The 15,000-nt window shown below is 37.2% G+C and overlaps 1 pseudogene; it reads right to left on the bottom strand.

The window, feature by feature from the left end:
• Window positions 1-6,897: 6,897 nt before the first annotated feature.
• LOC134478388 (prolactin-like) lies at window positions 6,898-14,574 on the bottom strand (annotated as a pseudogene).
• Window positions 14,575-15,000: the final 426 nt, after the last annotated feature.

Below are 15,000 nucleotides of genomic sequence, written 5' to 3'. Positions count from 1 at the left end.
AAAGCCACAGTAATAAAAATCAACATTATACTGGCAAAGACATAGACCTGACAAACAATGGAACAGATTAGAAGATGCAAACACAAGTACAAATACAGTCATCCACCTTATATTTGACAAAGGGGCTATATATGTCCACTGGAAGAAGGATAGCCTCTTTAATAAATGGTCTTGGAAAAATTGGTTTTCCACATGCCAAAGAGAGAAAATAAAGCATTGTCTAAAACCATTCACTAAACTAAAATCAAAATTGATCAAAAATCTAAATATTAAAACAGAACCACTAAATCCACTAGAAGACAAGTTAAGTAGAATCCTTGGAGACCTAGGCATAAACTGAGAATTCATGAGCAAAATGCAAATCACATTGGAACTACTGTAAAGAATCAATCAGCGGAATCTCATGTCATTATAAAGTTTTTGCACTTCAAAGGAAACCACCACAGTGAAATGAAAACCCTAAATTGGAATTTCAGACAGTAGTACAGCAGAGAATGAACTTATATCAGAATGTATAAATAACAACAAAAAAACCACAAACAAACAAACAAAAAAAAAGCCACTTCAAATTCAAAGACCCATTCAAGAAATGGACATCCGAGATGAACACACATTTCTCAGATGCAGATGTACAAATCACAAATAAATACATGAAGAAATGTTCAACATCATTGGTCATTTGAGAAATTCAAATTAAAACAGCATTGAAATGTACTGTCACTCCGGAAAGAATGGCTGCCAAGAAGAAATCAACTGATAGCAAATGTTGAAGAGGCTATGGGGAAAAAGGAACACTGCTCCACTTTTGGTGGGGTTTACACTGGTGCAGCCACTATGGAAATTAGTTTGGAGATTCCTCAACAAACTAGGATTTGAAGTTCCAGTCAACCCGCCATTCCTCTCCTGGGTATTTTCCCAGAAAAACTGAAAAGTTCATGTCACAGTGATATATGTGCACCCATGTTTATAGTCACGCAATTTGTAATTCCTAAATCTTGGAAACAACCAAAATGCTGATGAAACATAGAGTGGATGAAAAATGTGTAGTATTTTTATACAATGGAATATTACCCAGGTGTAAAAAAAGAGGATCTTGAGGCTTTTATAGGTAAATGGAGGCAACTCGAGACTATCCTCATAAGTGAAATAATAAAGACTCAAATTTGTAAATATCATATTTTCTCTCTTGTGTAAACAATAATAAAAACTGAAGGAGTAACAAAATCCAAAATGTGTATTAGATTTTGTAAAAGTGAAAGGGAGGGAAAGTGCTCTAAAAGATATAACTATATGCACGGTTAAGTGCGTAAGATAGATGACCATGTTACTAAGTTTTTGTTGCATCTTTGAACAAAATGCCTTGCACTGTCATTGTTTGAGTGTCTGTCCTCTATTTATGCTTTAATGTTGTAACTTGAACAACTATTTCCAATATGACAATATGTAACTTATCAACTAGTGAATTCTTAGTGTTAAGATTTTTTTAAAATTCTGTATTAGCACTACTAATACTGTTTTTGTTTTTTTTTACTGTTTGTTACTGTTTTTTTCTTTAAAGAAAAGAAATGAATTGAAAGTTTATATTGGTCACCTCCTGCTGTTGGCACCTGTTTTATTCTGTATATTGCCCTTCTGTACATTGATGCCCTCATAGAACAATATTCTTCAGGAAGTCTTAGCCTAATCAATTGGTACAGAATATCAGTAAGTTTGTCCCAGACTACCATGAAGACAGCAGCCAATCTTTCTTCCCGGCAAAAACAGAGTATTGTTATGTTCACATACTTCAAATCCATTTTTCTTATTGCTCAGTCTATTTGCCCTAGTGAATAACTGTAAGCATTAATACTATAGGTGGTATATTTTTGGCTCAGTGCTCAGTTATAGGGGAACATCTATAAATATGGAACACATTTCAGTAGAACAGAGACAATTGAGAGGTTCTGTGTGATGGTAACATTGATTTTCATACCTCAAGTATTTAAAACTATATGGAAGGAGTATCAGTAGAAATGATGACACATGAAATCAATAGTTGGCTGTTAACAGTAATATCAGAGCCAGCCTGGAGCACATTTGTCAGTGACACATCTAAGAAGAGCGTGTTTCTCAGGCACAAAAGTGAAACTTAGGAGGTGGTTGGAACTCATTGGCTGCATAGAACCATTTTTTCAGTACTATAAAGAAAGATAGAAATAAGAAATAATTAATAAGAGTTATCAGAAAAAGATAAATTATTCAGTTTCTGTTAAGGCAATTTTTGGCCACTGTGCTCTTGAATTCTTACTTCCTGGTTGGACAGAGTAAGGCATTTTATTGTTCACTGCAATTCTCCAGGTATCTGGCACTATGCTAAGAGAATAAGGAAAATCTTGGGGCACATGGTACCCATGAACAAACTAAGATGTTTAATATGCAAAGTAAGGTACACTCAAATTTGTTTTCACGTGAATAATAAAGATTGGAAGATAGGCTGCTTTACTGGGTAACGTAAGAGAATGAACCTAGGGAACTTAATATGGATTCTTAGTTTTGACACTGAATTGTAGCAGTAGAGATAAGTAAGTATCATTCTTGGATTTATGTGTTTATCAGAAAGAGCTATTCATTGACTTCAACGGTTTACTCCTTGTGTGAATATGTATTAATTTCACATGGCATTTTCTTAGAGGACAAAGCCCTGTTTTATGCCATGAGAAATGAATAAATTCTCTACAAAATTATTTTTAAAAGAATATTCTATTGTAGCTTTTTGCAGATGTTTTTACCAGACCCGTCTCATGTATTGATGATACAATATTAATGATCTTGGAGCATGGAAGGAGGATGTCAACTGCCTGAATGAATACACAAAGATCTTATCACTTAGGATAAATCTTCAATTCCTAGCTCTACAGATATCTATAATAAGATCAGGTAACAAGATGACATTTCCAATGAGAAAAAAGGCCTAATAAACTGGAGTGGAGAGGAGTTGCTTGGATCTGGCATCAGAGATCATAAATAAGACAAAATTCTTACATTTCTACATGGCATGATGCTGGCTTCCAACTCTTTAACATGTTGACTATGGGAGAACACATATCCAAATAGTGATTTGTTTTTTTTTCCTAGAACATGTTTTCTTTTAGCTAGGAAAAGTCTAGATTCAATTTCTTAAGTGTAATCCTGAGATATTTTGTATTTTTAGTGAGTAACATACAAAAGGAAACTGTAAAACAGAAGAGCAAGCACACATGGAGAAATGGATGGAAGTGAGGGCCCAGAAGTTGAAAGTAAGAGATGCAGTATAACTGAGAGGACTAAGAAAATAAGTGACCCCGTCCAACTACTCAACTAATATTAAAGGAAAATTAAATATCATTAAGAACCTACTGTTGATACATATCATAATCTCTAAAAAGGTTAGAGATTATGATACTGAAGAAGGAAACTTGTAGATTTAAACATACACATTTCCACACACACACACACACTATATATATATATATATGGAGAGAAAAGGAAGGGTAAGACAGGGGTGAGAGCATAGTAAATGCAGAAAACAAAAAAAAAAAAAAAACCTGCCCGTGAAGAGAACGTCCTGTATTGTTGTTTAGACTAAATATCCTTAAGCGTGATTAATCCTGCTGTCTCTGGCTCACTCTGCAGTGAGGTTTCTGTGAAGGCTGGGCACTTGCTCTGCACCAACAACGAGCTCCACCCCTTGCTTCACACCCCTGTCTGACACTTTGGTCCCCATCTCCAGCAGAGTCTCTTGGTTCCAGAGCAATTTTATCAACTTCCCTGTAACCTTTTCTCAGTTGCACTGGAGGATATGGCTGGGACAGCCCTGCACCAGTCAGGGGTTTTCTACACCATCTCACCGAACTTTATCTACCAGCAATTTATGTTTTTGTAACTCTTCTTTGCCACAGTCTTCTGGAAAGCAGATTTTGCTTACTTGTTTCCAGAAGACTGAGAACAGTCTTCTGGAAAGCAGATTTTGCTTATTTGTGTTTGAAACCTTATGCTGCCCAGTAGGTGTGATTTGCTCTTGGAGCACCATGGATTTTCTGGAGTAACCCTAACTCTGTTTACAACACTACTGGGACTCTTGGATAGTAGATTCATATGCTGAAAACTAACTGTTCTTGCAAATCCACAGAGAAGGAAAACACAATCACTTGACTGAAAGGGTCATTGCTGTCCATTTCTCAAACATTCACTTTTCTGGTCACATGTTAACTCCACAGAAGTCCCATGACCTGCTCAGGCATCTCTTAACAGTAGATTGCTGCATTTCTGTGTCAAAGGCAAGTAGAGGTCTTTTGTCAGCACCCTATCATGGATTACCTGAAGTTGTCCATTTGTATTAGAAATGAGCACTTCACAAGAGCATAATGCATGATGCTGCAGCTGGGTTAAGGTAGCACACTTAGATTTTGTACTATTACAGTGTCATTTCTTGCCTAATTTAGCCCCTTATAAAGTCTTTCTTGTATTTTGGAAATATTTACAAATTAATGGGAGTGATGTAAAATCAGAAAAATAATACCCAAAAACCCGAAAAATAAAGTATACTCATGTTTACTCTTCCTCTTCTGAATTTTAAAGTAAAAAGACAACAATATGAGAAAGTAAACAATGTTCTCACTGTCAGGAAGAATGAGACTGGTGATAATTTGGTGGGGGCAGAGGATTCTGCTGCTTTCTGAAACGTTGAGCCATAGAATTCAAAGATAGATGCAAAACTCAGTAGTAATAAACTTTTCTATGAGGGAACGATTACTAGAAAATCTTCCTATAATTACAGGAAAAATATCATTTTTCAGTTTTTAAATAATTTTTCAAAAATTACCTTGAATTCCAATGTGTAAAGGTGGAAAGTTGTGATTCTCTCTTGAGCTGTAGAAACTCAGCTGATTAGCATTGTGTTTCTAACATGAACAAAAAGATTTGGAAATAAACAATAAAGGGAATAAAAGATAAAGGAAGATATGGGATGGTACTAGCTTTGAGGGATAATATTAATATAGATTTGTGTTTTCCATCAGTGTAGATCCCTAACAGTGTTTTATCTGTCTCAACCTAGCTTTCCTTTTTTGTTTCATTTGTCTGTCTTGCTTTCCTTCCTCCCATCCCTATCCTTCTCCTGTAATTCTTCCCCCTATGTACTTTCTGGTCTATGAAGATGTTGAATTGGATGAACCCCATCATCTATTGTCTGGAACACTTAAGAAATACAGCAGAGATACAATGCACTCTTCATTCCAAGGAGAGATGTCCATGGTGAAGCCCTCCTATCAGATCACTCAAAGCCAAACTGCATTTTTCCAGTCAACTCTTTACAAGCTTAGTCAGTAAAAGACAGGCATTTTGTGGATGAGGACATGATATAGTTAAGTCTAGTAATGAAACATGTTCAAAGCTGATACCCTAGGTAGTTGTTGGAGGAAATAATTATTCACTGGTTTAGACAGAAAAGCAGAGTGCCATCTCATTCTCATTCAATGTCTGTGATTGAATTCAACATCTGGATTCCCTGAATGTCCACAAGAACAAGGAGAGAGGAGAATGTGTGAAACCCGAAAGGGTTCCATTATGCATGCCACTTCATAGCTTGGAGTGGAGATGATGGGTGACTTTCCTGGGAGTCCAGTGATACCTGGCTGATCTCATTCCCATTGTCTTCTGCCTGGTATCTTCAGGCTTGGAGCACTTTACTAGAGACTGGAAGGGATTCTTCAGGTGTCAGAGTTGTGTAGGTGCAGATACTGGACAAGAGATGTTTCTACTGCTGAGAGCCTTGGAGACCCACAAGTGCCACCCACATGATACCCACTTGCCATTGAGAGGGATATCAAAGTGTGTATTTGGCAGCAATGGGAGGGGTATGAAACCTCCGCACATGTCTGTGATACCAAATCTTTTCATTTCTTCTGCCTGTCTACTCCACTTCACCTCAGTCAGAGAAAAAGAATTTAAGAACGAGGGTGGAAATCTTGTCGAAATAAACTACATTGGCATTCTCTGCTGTATCCTTAAGCCACCACAGAGGGAGTTACACTCATAACTGAGTGTAGGATGGAGTTAGAACTTGACTGAATTGCCTCTGTAGGCTCAGAGTGAATGGAGCACATGAAGTGTTTCCAAGCAGAAGTGGAAGAACTAGGAGTGCAGTGGAACATGGCTGAATGCATATGTTACTGAAATCACATTTGTGACATGCAAATTGAACTTCTGTTCATCAAGTCTTATGCTATTTAGGGGCATTTACAATAAAGCGTGTACTGTGACTCAAAATATTGGAAATGTTAGCTGAAATTCACAAATGGTTTGAGAGCTAACTGGGCTTTATGGTATGAGTGGAATGACTTCACACTTTGATTATCACAAAATCAATTAATGTACTCACATTCATTCACTGTTAATGTAACATAAGTTGTTAATCATCTTAGTTGCAAGATTAATTTCTCTTAATTGTGAGAATTGTCTTTTAAGTGTAGTTTATTAGTACATGTGTGCAATACTAGGTTCCTTGTGTGTATTTGATGTGTGAATGTAACACATCCCAATTCCTTCTTTTTCATCCTTTATCAATTTTCTCCCTCCTTTTAAGTTAGAAAATTGGAAGTAGTGAAGTAGATCCTTTTCACAGAGAAACAGTATCAATTGATATCAACTTCTCAACTGTAGTACTATATTTTGGGGAGGTTTCAATTAAACAAAGGAAAGCAATTTTGACACACTGACTTCTAATATTTTGACAGTGTGAAATATTTAGTTTTTATTTTTGAGAAGTGACAACTTACACCATTACTCCAAAGCATACACGAAATTATGTAAAAATATGAGAATCTTTCCAACACATGGATCATTAAGAGTCATCTCAGAATACTAGGAATGGATATGAGTTTAGGATTGCCTTTCATGGGTGATTTGGTAATTTAAGACCCTTAGGAAAGTGTGAACTTTGTCAGTATCCCTATGCAGGCAGTGGCACAGTTGGTGAAAATTTGCCTTAAAACACTTGCATCGGTTGACATCAGTAGCAGGAGTTCATTCCAGAGAGCATGTTCCCCATAGTTTTGAATTGAAGGTCAACCAAAGATAGAACACCAAAGATATCTAGTCACCAAAGATAGAAACAACATATTGCTCACAATATTGATACGTTTTGTCTTTGAACCTTTTGATTATTAGTTAAGACTCGAAAATTGATGACAATTAAAACATTTGACAAAGGCATTGGTTTTCATGTATCTCACACAGGATATCACAAAGCTTTTAGCCATCAAAAAGCTAGAAAAAGAAGCCATCTGTCCTTTTCCTTCAATGCATGTAATGGAAAATGAAGTGAGCTTCTGCAGGAGCAGAGAAATGGACATCCAGAAAGGTGCTGGTGGAATGCGGGTGCATTTGACACACAGACAATACATTGGACAGTTGCTATGCTCTACCTCAAGGAATTCTGACATTTCGTGAAATTTGTTCCACATGACCCTGTGGGGTATTTTATCTCTTCTGGTAGCTCACTGTGTAGTTTTGTTTCTTATGACTGTATCTATTGTTCTCACAGTGTCGACAGAAATAAAGAACTTAGAGATGATGAGCATTTGGTGCTTTAAGGTACAGGCACTCAATCTGGAAAAAGAAGTTATAAATGTCTCACTCCATACAAATATGTCCCCTTCCAGGTTTCAAGGAGGAGCAGCTGCTTTCCATTGAGACACTGAAATTAACATCTGAGGGAAGGAGGGTGCAGGGATAGGCCCTGCCTGGCAAGAGTCCACTGTATGAATGGCGACAGGATGCTGCTTCCAAAAAATGCAGCTTAGTGCAACATAAAATTAGTGCTGTACTCACAGCCTCTACAATGTGAGAATACCCAGAGATCTCTGAGACCTGAGTCCATCCATAACTCTGCAGAAATGTCAGGAAATGTCTTGTAAGAACAAACTTGTAAGAACAAATCTGGCTAATGGCAGATCCTCATCTACTGAACTGTCTCCAAAAGTGTGCAAAAACTTTTTATTCCAGTTGAAAGAGTGTGTGTCTGTGCACACCTATGTGTTTATGACCTAAATTTGTTTTGTTTCTGTGGGCTTTTGTTTTTACTTTTGTTGTGTGGTTCCTAACAGAAAAATTTCTTACAAACTGTGTCAAGATACAAACAGGAACAAATGAATAATTGAGAGGAGGAATGAACAGAAGATGAAGCATTCCAGAACAAATTAGTGATAACTGAATTTGATTTATAGTAATGAAGGAAATAAACTAGAAAAATTGTTTAGTTTGTATTTTCCTCAGTTAATATATTCATTCCATTATAGTGTGTTTATGAGTTGTAGGTAATTGTCTTTCATGATACTGACAACATGGTGCTATTATCAAGTACTTAGAACATAAACAGTGAAATATATCATTGCTTATGTTATCATTGCTGTAATCCTGAATTTTTATTTCATGAATAATTCTTTCTGAGAACTTCATAAAGCTGCTTGCTGTACTGCTGTTAAAATTGTCCTACTTGAATGGAGATGTGATTTAGAAAAGCTATGACAAATTGACTGAGGTGATTTACTGCAACAGTATGAGTTTTAACTTACAAACCCCAAAATAGTTTAAGATAACACTGTATGAGTTATAAAATAAAGCACATTTCAGGGAAAAAGCCTTACTGGCTTAAAGTATTCATGGTATCGCCTTTTCATTGTCTTCAGTATTAAGGATGTTGGACTTACCGTGCAACCAATATGGCTATTTTCCTTTCCCACTAAATATAGTACACTTTTGCTTGTGACTAGCTTGGCCTGCAAGTATTCTGCAAGATGAGCAAACATGTCTGCTGAATTTCAACCCCATAAAGCAGTGATGCCTTGCAATATAATCATTGTATCCCCAAACATCACCGGATCACTACTGCTTCTCTTATCCCTGCTGGGTGAACAACAGAAGAAATTATCCTGGTCACTGAAAGTTTCACTGAAGTTTATTGTGAGCATTAAAACAGAATTTCAGTGTTGGAGTCCTAGAACACTTTGAGGGACACACTTCTTTCAGGTGTCCTTGTGTGAATTTCTACTCAGGGGAAATGTGTAACCAACCATGAAGGGACAGTCCAGGGTAGTTCCTGTTCATTGCAGTGGGGGTGGCCCCCTCAGCATTGAGGGTCTTGAGACCCCTTGAAGTTGGGTTCTACACTGCTGCGTATACCTCTGGTTCTGGTGATTAGCAGACTGGAAGGTGTAACATTCAGGCTAAATATTATTTCTGCACAGCAAGGGATGTCACTCTGCTTCCCAATGCAGCAGGGACACTGAAAACCAAGGAATTATCAGGAGCTACCCATCTGCCTAGCGATTATCTTCAGTCCTTGTAGAAGTTGCTGTATTTTTTGCTGGATGAACTCAGCTTTCTACATGAAACTCAGGGGAATGTTTGGCAGGCGAACTGCTTGGGCCTTGAGGTGACACATAGGGTCTTCCCAGGAGAGCTTCAAGTGGATCATCAGGATGATCAGGTCCCTCTCCTGATCACCAGGTTGGAGCACTCCATAAGAGAAGTGAGACACCAGTTAGTTACAGGTGACCTTTGCTCACAAAGGCCAACTAAAAAACTGATAGAAGTTTCCAGTGTGTATAAACTTTTTTCTATAGGTCATAGATGCTGTTTTTTTTTTTTTTTTTTTTTTTTGCTTTAGTACCAGGGATCTAACTCACGATATTGGTTTGGTTTGCTAAACTGGTGCTTACACCACAAAGCTAAACCCTAACCTTATAGATGCTCTCAAAATTTTCAAATTAAGCAAAGTTGCTACAGTAAAACAATCACATGAAAGTAGCTGATAAGAGGAAATATTTTAATAGGATTTCGAATTGATAACAATTTCCCAATATTGTTTTCCCTCTATAATTTCACGTTTTATTTAAAATCCTGTTAACACTGTGTCTATGGAAGAAAATCCAAAAAGTATGGTTCTAACAGGAGAAAATAGATCCCGGATAAATTATAAAGGTTTGATAGGGTTGCTCTGCTATCATCAGAGCAGAGTCCAGAGTTGCACCTGTGAGCATGGTGTCGTGATATCAAAGGGTACAGTCACAGTGCTTTGACTCTCAGGGGAGACAGGGCCAGGGTCCAAAGCAAGTGTGTACTGAAGGAGTGGGCACTTCAGGAGCAGAAGCAGAAGGGAAGAGAGGCCAGAGCCATAGAGATGGTGCAGCGTACCAGGGTCAGTACTGGGACCGCCACCCACGTAGGAGCCACGCTACCCTGCACTGGATAAACTGCACATGCGTTTCTCATGTAACATCCTAGATGTGGGTGTTGGTTGAGATCGTCTGCATTTCCAGCTTACAGATCTTGTACATTGTTTATTCAGCACTGGGTTTCCCCTGGGTTTCCAGGTACAGTGTGATTGTTCTCACTGCTCCCTATCCAGCTGCTCTGCTCTGCAGTGTTGCTCCTGTCACCACAGACCACAGCGCCCCTTAAAGCCTACAGCCTGAATAGCTCTACACTGGCTCCTGGTTGCTGGTGGTGCTGTGCAGGAACTCACCTTCATCTTCAGGGTCTCTTTTTGTCACCCGGGGTGGCGATTGAGGCTGTGTGGCACCTGTTCCTTAACACTGAAATGTCTGTGTCCAGAGAGTACCGGGCTGCCTGGAACCAACAGGAAATCCAGTGAGCTGGGTTTAAGAGTGAAAATAGGAATGCATTCACTTAATGTTACATTTAAGGCATGTGTAATTGGCTCCAAAGGAGGGCTGCAAGAAGACTAAAAATAGAGTTAGGAACTTACCTTTTTTACCTAATTTTCCATTAGCTCTGGAAATTCGATTCCCATACTGTTTTTTGACGTCCTACAGTCTTCAATTTCTATGCCTTTATTTTACAGTCTTCCTTTAACTTAAAATGTGGAACACAACCATGAAAAACAGCAAAACTGCTAAAGATACCTGTTAAGTAACACATTTTTCTAGAATTTAACCCAAAGGTAGTGATACATATGAGTCTATATTTACTTCTTTAACTTTTTGTTTCTCCAGGGTCCAAACTGGTATACTTTCCTTAAGTAAAAATAAACAATATAGTTTTCTCTCAGTTATTTCTTATTCTACATACATCTAACTCTGTAATTTATCACCAATTAATAGTACAAGATTTTATTGTAAAAAATTTAAATCATAAAACAAACAAAACATTAGATGAAATTTTCAGGAACAAATTGAGATTCAATACCAGTAGATTACAAAGACTAGAAATAGGCAAGCTTTGTGAAAGTTGAGAGGAAATTTTAGGAAGATTTTGAGTAATACTCAAGGCAAGTCAAATCTGCCAAAAGAGATGACAGTGATGCATAACAGAATTATGTGATGTGAATATATTACAAACATGAGCCATTTCTCTGTACAGTCGCTTTGTGTACTTAGACCTAACCTGCCATCACTGCAGTGCTGACTTTGTAGGACACAATACACACAGTTAAAACTGACTTTATCTGGAAACAAGAACCAGGCTCACTACTAAACCAAACCTTCTGTTATCCTAAAGCAGAAATCTTGGCTCACTGCTTCCGTGTGTTTTGTATTTCAGAAAATTTAGATTTCTTTCCATCTGACAAGAAATCATTTTAGTTCAATTCTACTTGATCTACTTAGTTCTCTGTTATGCTATTCCCATTTTTAGATATCTGTGGTGCACTCAGTGAGGTAGCTCATGGATTGTCTCTGTGGACTAGAGTAAGGAACCAGCATGTTCCAAAGCCCCCAGGGAAAAGGTTGTATGTCCAAATAATATATTTTGAAGGATGAAGTGAAGTAAAGATGGTTTTCTTTCAAAAATCATTACACTTTTTGCAATTCATAAGTCTATGAACATTTCTTCTTTGGTGTTCTACATTTCATTGATTTCCTGCTTTCTTTAAACACATTAATCACTATTATTTTAAATTTAAATGATGAGGTTGTCTGTTTAAATTGTAGTCTTTCCCCAACATTATTGAGATGTCTCCTATTAATAAGAGCAAACAGAAAGGTACTTACAAATTCCTTGTGCAGTTCTGAAGAGAGGAATCTGATGTGGCTTGACAGAATGATCGCATGATTAAGCAGTTTCGAGATGGTCATGTTGGAGCCAGTGCTATTGGTATAATTAGACTGTGAGGCTACATTTTTCCACAGTAGCAGGCTTGACATCAGGAGCCGCTTTAAAAGTTACCCTGGTTAAACCGAGACACAAACTTCTCTTGATAATCATATAACCCTTATTTTGGAATCTTAACCTCTCTTGGCTCACTAATTTGGCTCTCTAATTTGGCTCTCTAATTTCCTGGAACTGGAAGACTTAGCACCATTCACTACATTTACATAAACACAAGCATGGAGAGAGAGTTGGAAAACTGAGGAACTTTCTGCTTTTTTATGTTTCTCCCAGGAGTGTTCTGTGGTTTGCAAACTATAGGAACTTAGGTGAATTATGGTCAGGCCTGCTTAGTCACCTCTTAACATAGCTCAGTTTGGAGGGAGTTCCTGTAAATTTCAAGTTGTAAGGCACTGTAGGAGCTTAAAGTTCTTTCACTCACTATCTGATGTTTGTATTTCACACCTTGACATGATACCTACACCACAATGCACTTGCTTCTTTTATTTTCATGCTTCTGAAGAAAACATATATGCTTGCTACTACTCAGAATGAACAGAATACTGTTATAAAAATGGTGGCATGAATAGGAATGTTTTACTCATTATAAAAATCTTATGCATTTGCTAGCAAGTGCCAGATGTTTTAGATATTATTTTTAATTTGGGTTTTACAATAATCATGGGAGACAGAATGAGCCTTCATTGTAAACAGCATCAAATTATGTAGATGAATCACAGGTAAGTGACTTTCCACACTCTGTTATTACCAGGCAGGAGAGGCAGCATACTGATGCTGTGGTCCTTGCCCTTGTGTCATGCACAACTGTGGGACTCTAGGCTGCACCTGTGCCACACGGACCATTGTTATTATATCTTGTGAAAAACTCCTCTGTTCTAGGGTGTTCAGTGACAGGGATGCTCAGAAGTTTAACTGTATCCACTTTCTCCACTCTATATAACTCTCACATCACAATCTTTCACAGTGATCAGAGGTGGGCCTGAAGGAATGATGTAGAGCACTAGCATAGCAATATTTGTCAAACCCAAACAGAAAGAGGCAACAGGCAGCTACAAAATTAAAAACACTTTTTACCTTCAGCAATGTTATTCTAAGAGAATTGCTTATGTTAAAGTCTTATCATCAACAACTTGAATTCTAATAAACTTTGATAAATGGAGGTGGAATTCTGCAAGGTAAATCTAGGAAAGTATTATAGATTTATATGTGAATAATTACTCAAGTAAATACGTAAAGAAATAACGAGACAAATATGAATATATTTCTTTTGGTGCTGAAATAAATAACAACTGATTTATAAAATTAAAACAACATACAGTCATTCACGTGTTATAGTTTTCCATATATATTTTTAATATATAATATCACTTATTGCAATGATTCAAAAATGTAAATGTGTGCTTGTTATACTAATATATTAGTATACCTGATATACTAATATGTTAATAAAATAAAGTTTCATTAGGTTGACCAAAACCAAATGCAAAATTGTATGTGGATTTATAATATAAAAGTGCCTTAGATATGGGGAAACTGAGTTGGAACTTTAAGAAGCTCATCAGTCAATACATGCACTTACCAATTAGCACATGTATTTGTTGTCAGAGAGCTTTACAGTCTGCAAAAAGAAGACTAATAAATTTCTTCTTTATATCATAAGTATTTTATGATCAATTCTAATTTACTTTTCTGACAAAGGTCACTTACTCAGTGCAATTACTTAACACTGTCCTGCTTTTCCTTTTGAAAGGACATTGTACAAACTAACAAAACCATGTAAGGTACACCACTGCGATCACTTTCTGATTGTGGCTTCAGAACTGAAAATTTCATTAGGTTGACCAAAGTCACATAATTCACATAATGAACCTGAGAACCAGAAACTTAGGTTCTGCCTTTTGGTGTTGAGAGGATTGGACTCAATAATTTGTGGTCCTATGCTAGTGCAGAGTTCCCCAATCTCACCATTGCTTGCTTTTGAGCTACATAATTTCTTATTCTGGAATTTGTTCTTAGCAGTCCCCTGTCCTCCACCTCATAGACACCAGAAGCTCCCTCACTGTTTCATATGCTCCTGCATTAATTCAAAAGTCTCTAAAGATAGCCAAGTGTCAAAAACTAGCAGGACTCTACCACTAGAGGGCCTCAGAAATTTTCTCTTGTGTCCTGTGTAAGTGCTTTCCAGGAAAACATTTGGGTGGTACTTCCTAACCATATAAACCTGGCAACTCTTGCTATTAGCTACATTTTCACACCAACCACGAAGGATGGTAGCAATACCAGCACTTATTGCCTGCTGCACATACCTGTCACCTTGGCATTCATGGTGATGATCAGGACAGGAAGCACACTTGAGTGGAGTAGGCCCGGCTGTCCCTGGTCCAAGTTCAGATGTTGATTCTTGACCTTTGAAGAATTCACAAACATATTTGATCAGAGATTCTCTTTGCTATACCTAGTGCTTTATATGTCTCATAGCCTCCCTAGTTTCCAGCATCAAATAGTGTTGTATTTCCTTTTCATAATCAGGAAGATATAGTAATAACTGTATCACAAATGCTGCTGTTCACATACCACTTCACAAAGGTTTTTGAAAAATTTTGCTTCCCTTCACATACTCCATATTGTGTGACAAAAAAAGCACAGCCACCTTCCTCATAAAAATACAAACAGATCTCTTTCCCAAAATCATAAAATAAATTACATTCATATCCCAAGGAACCACTGCATGTGAGCCAGAAACAAATTTTAATTAATTAAATTAAATTAAAATGTTAAAAACAATGAAGGAGAGAAGTAGGGACCAGTTTTGGTTAGAAGATCTTCAGGATTTTTGAAGTCATTTACTTTGAA

This window comes from Cavia porcellus, unplaced genomic scaffold, assembly GCF_034190915.1.
Source record: "Cavia porcellus strain 051 isolate PalLab524CR breed Dunkin Hartley unplaced genomic scaffold, mCavPor4.1 scaffold_13, whole genome shotgun sequence".
NCBI lineage: Eukaryota > Metazoa > Chordata > Mammalia > Rodentia > Caviidae > Cavia > Cavia porcellus.
The sequence above is the reverse complement of the archived record's forward strand: the minus strand, read 5'-3'. Positions and strand labels throughout refer to the sequence as shown.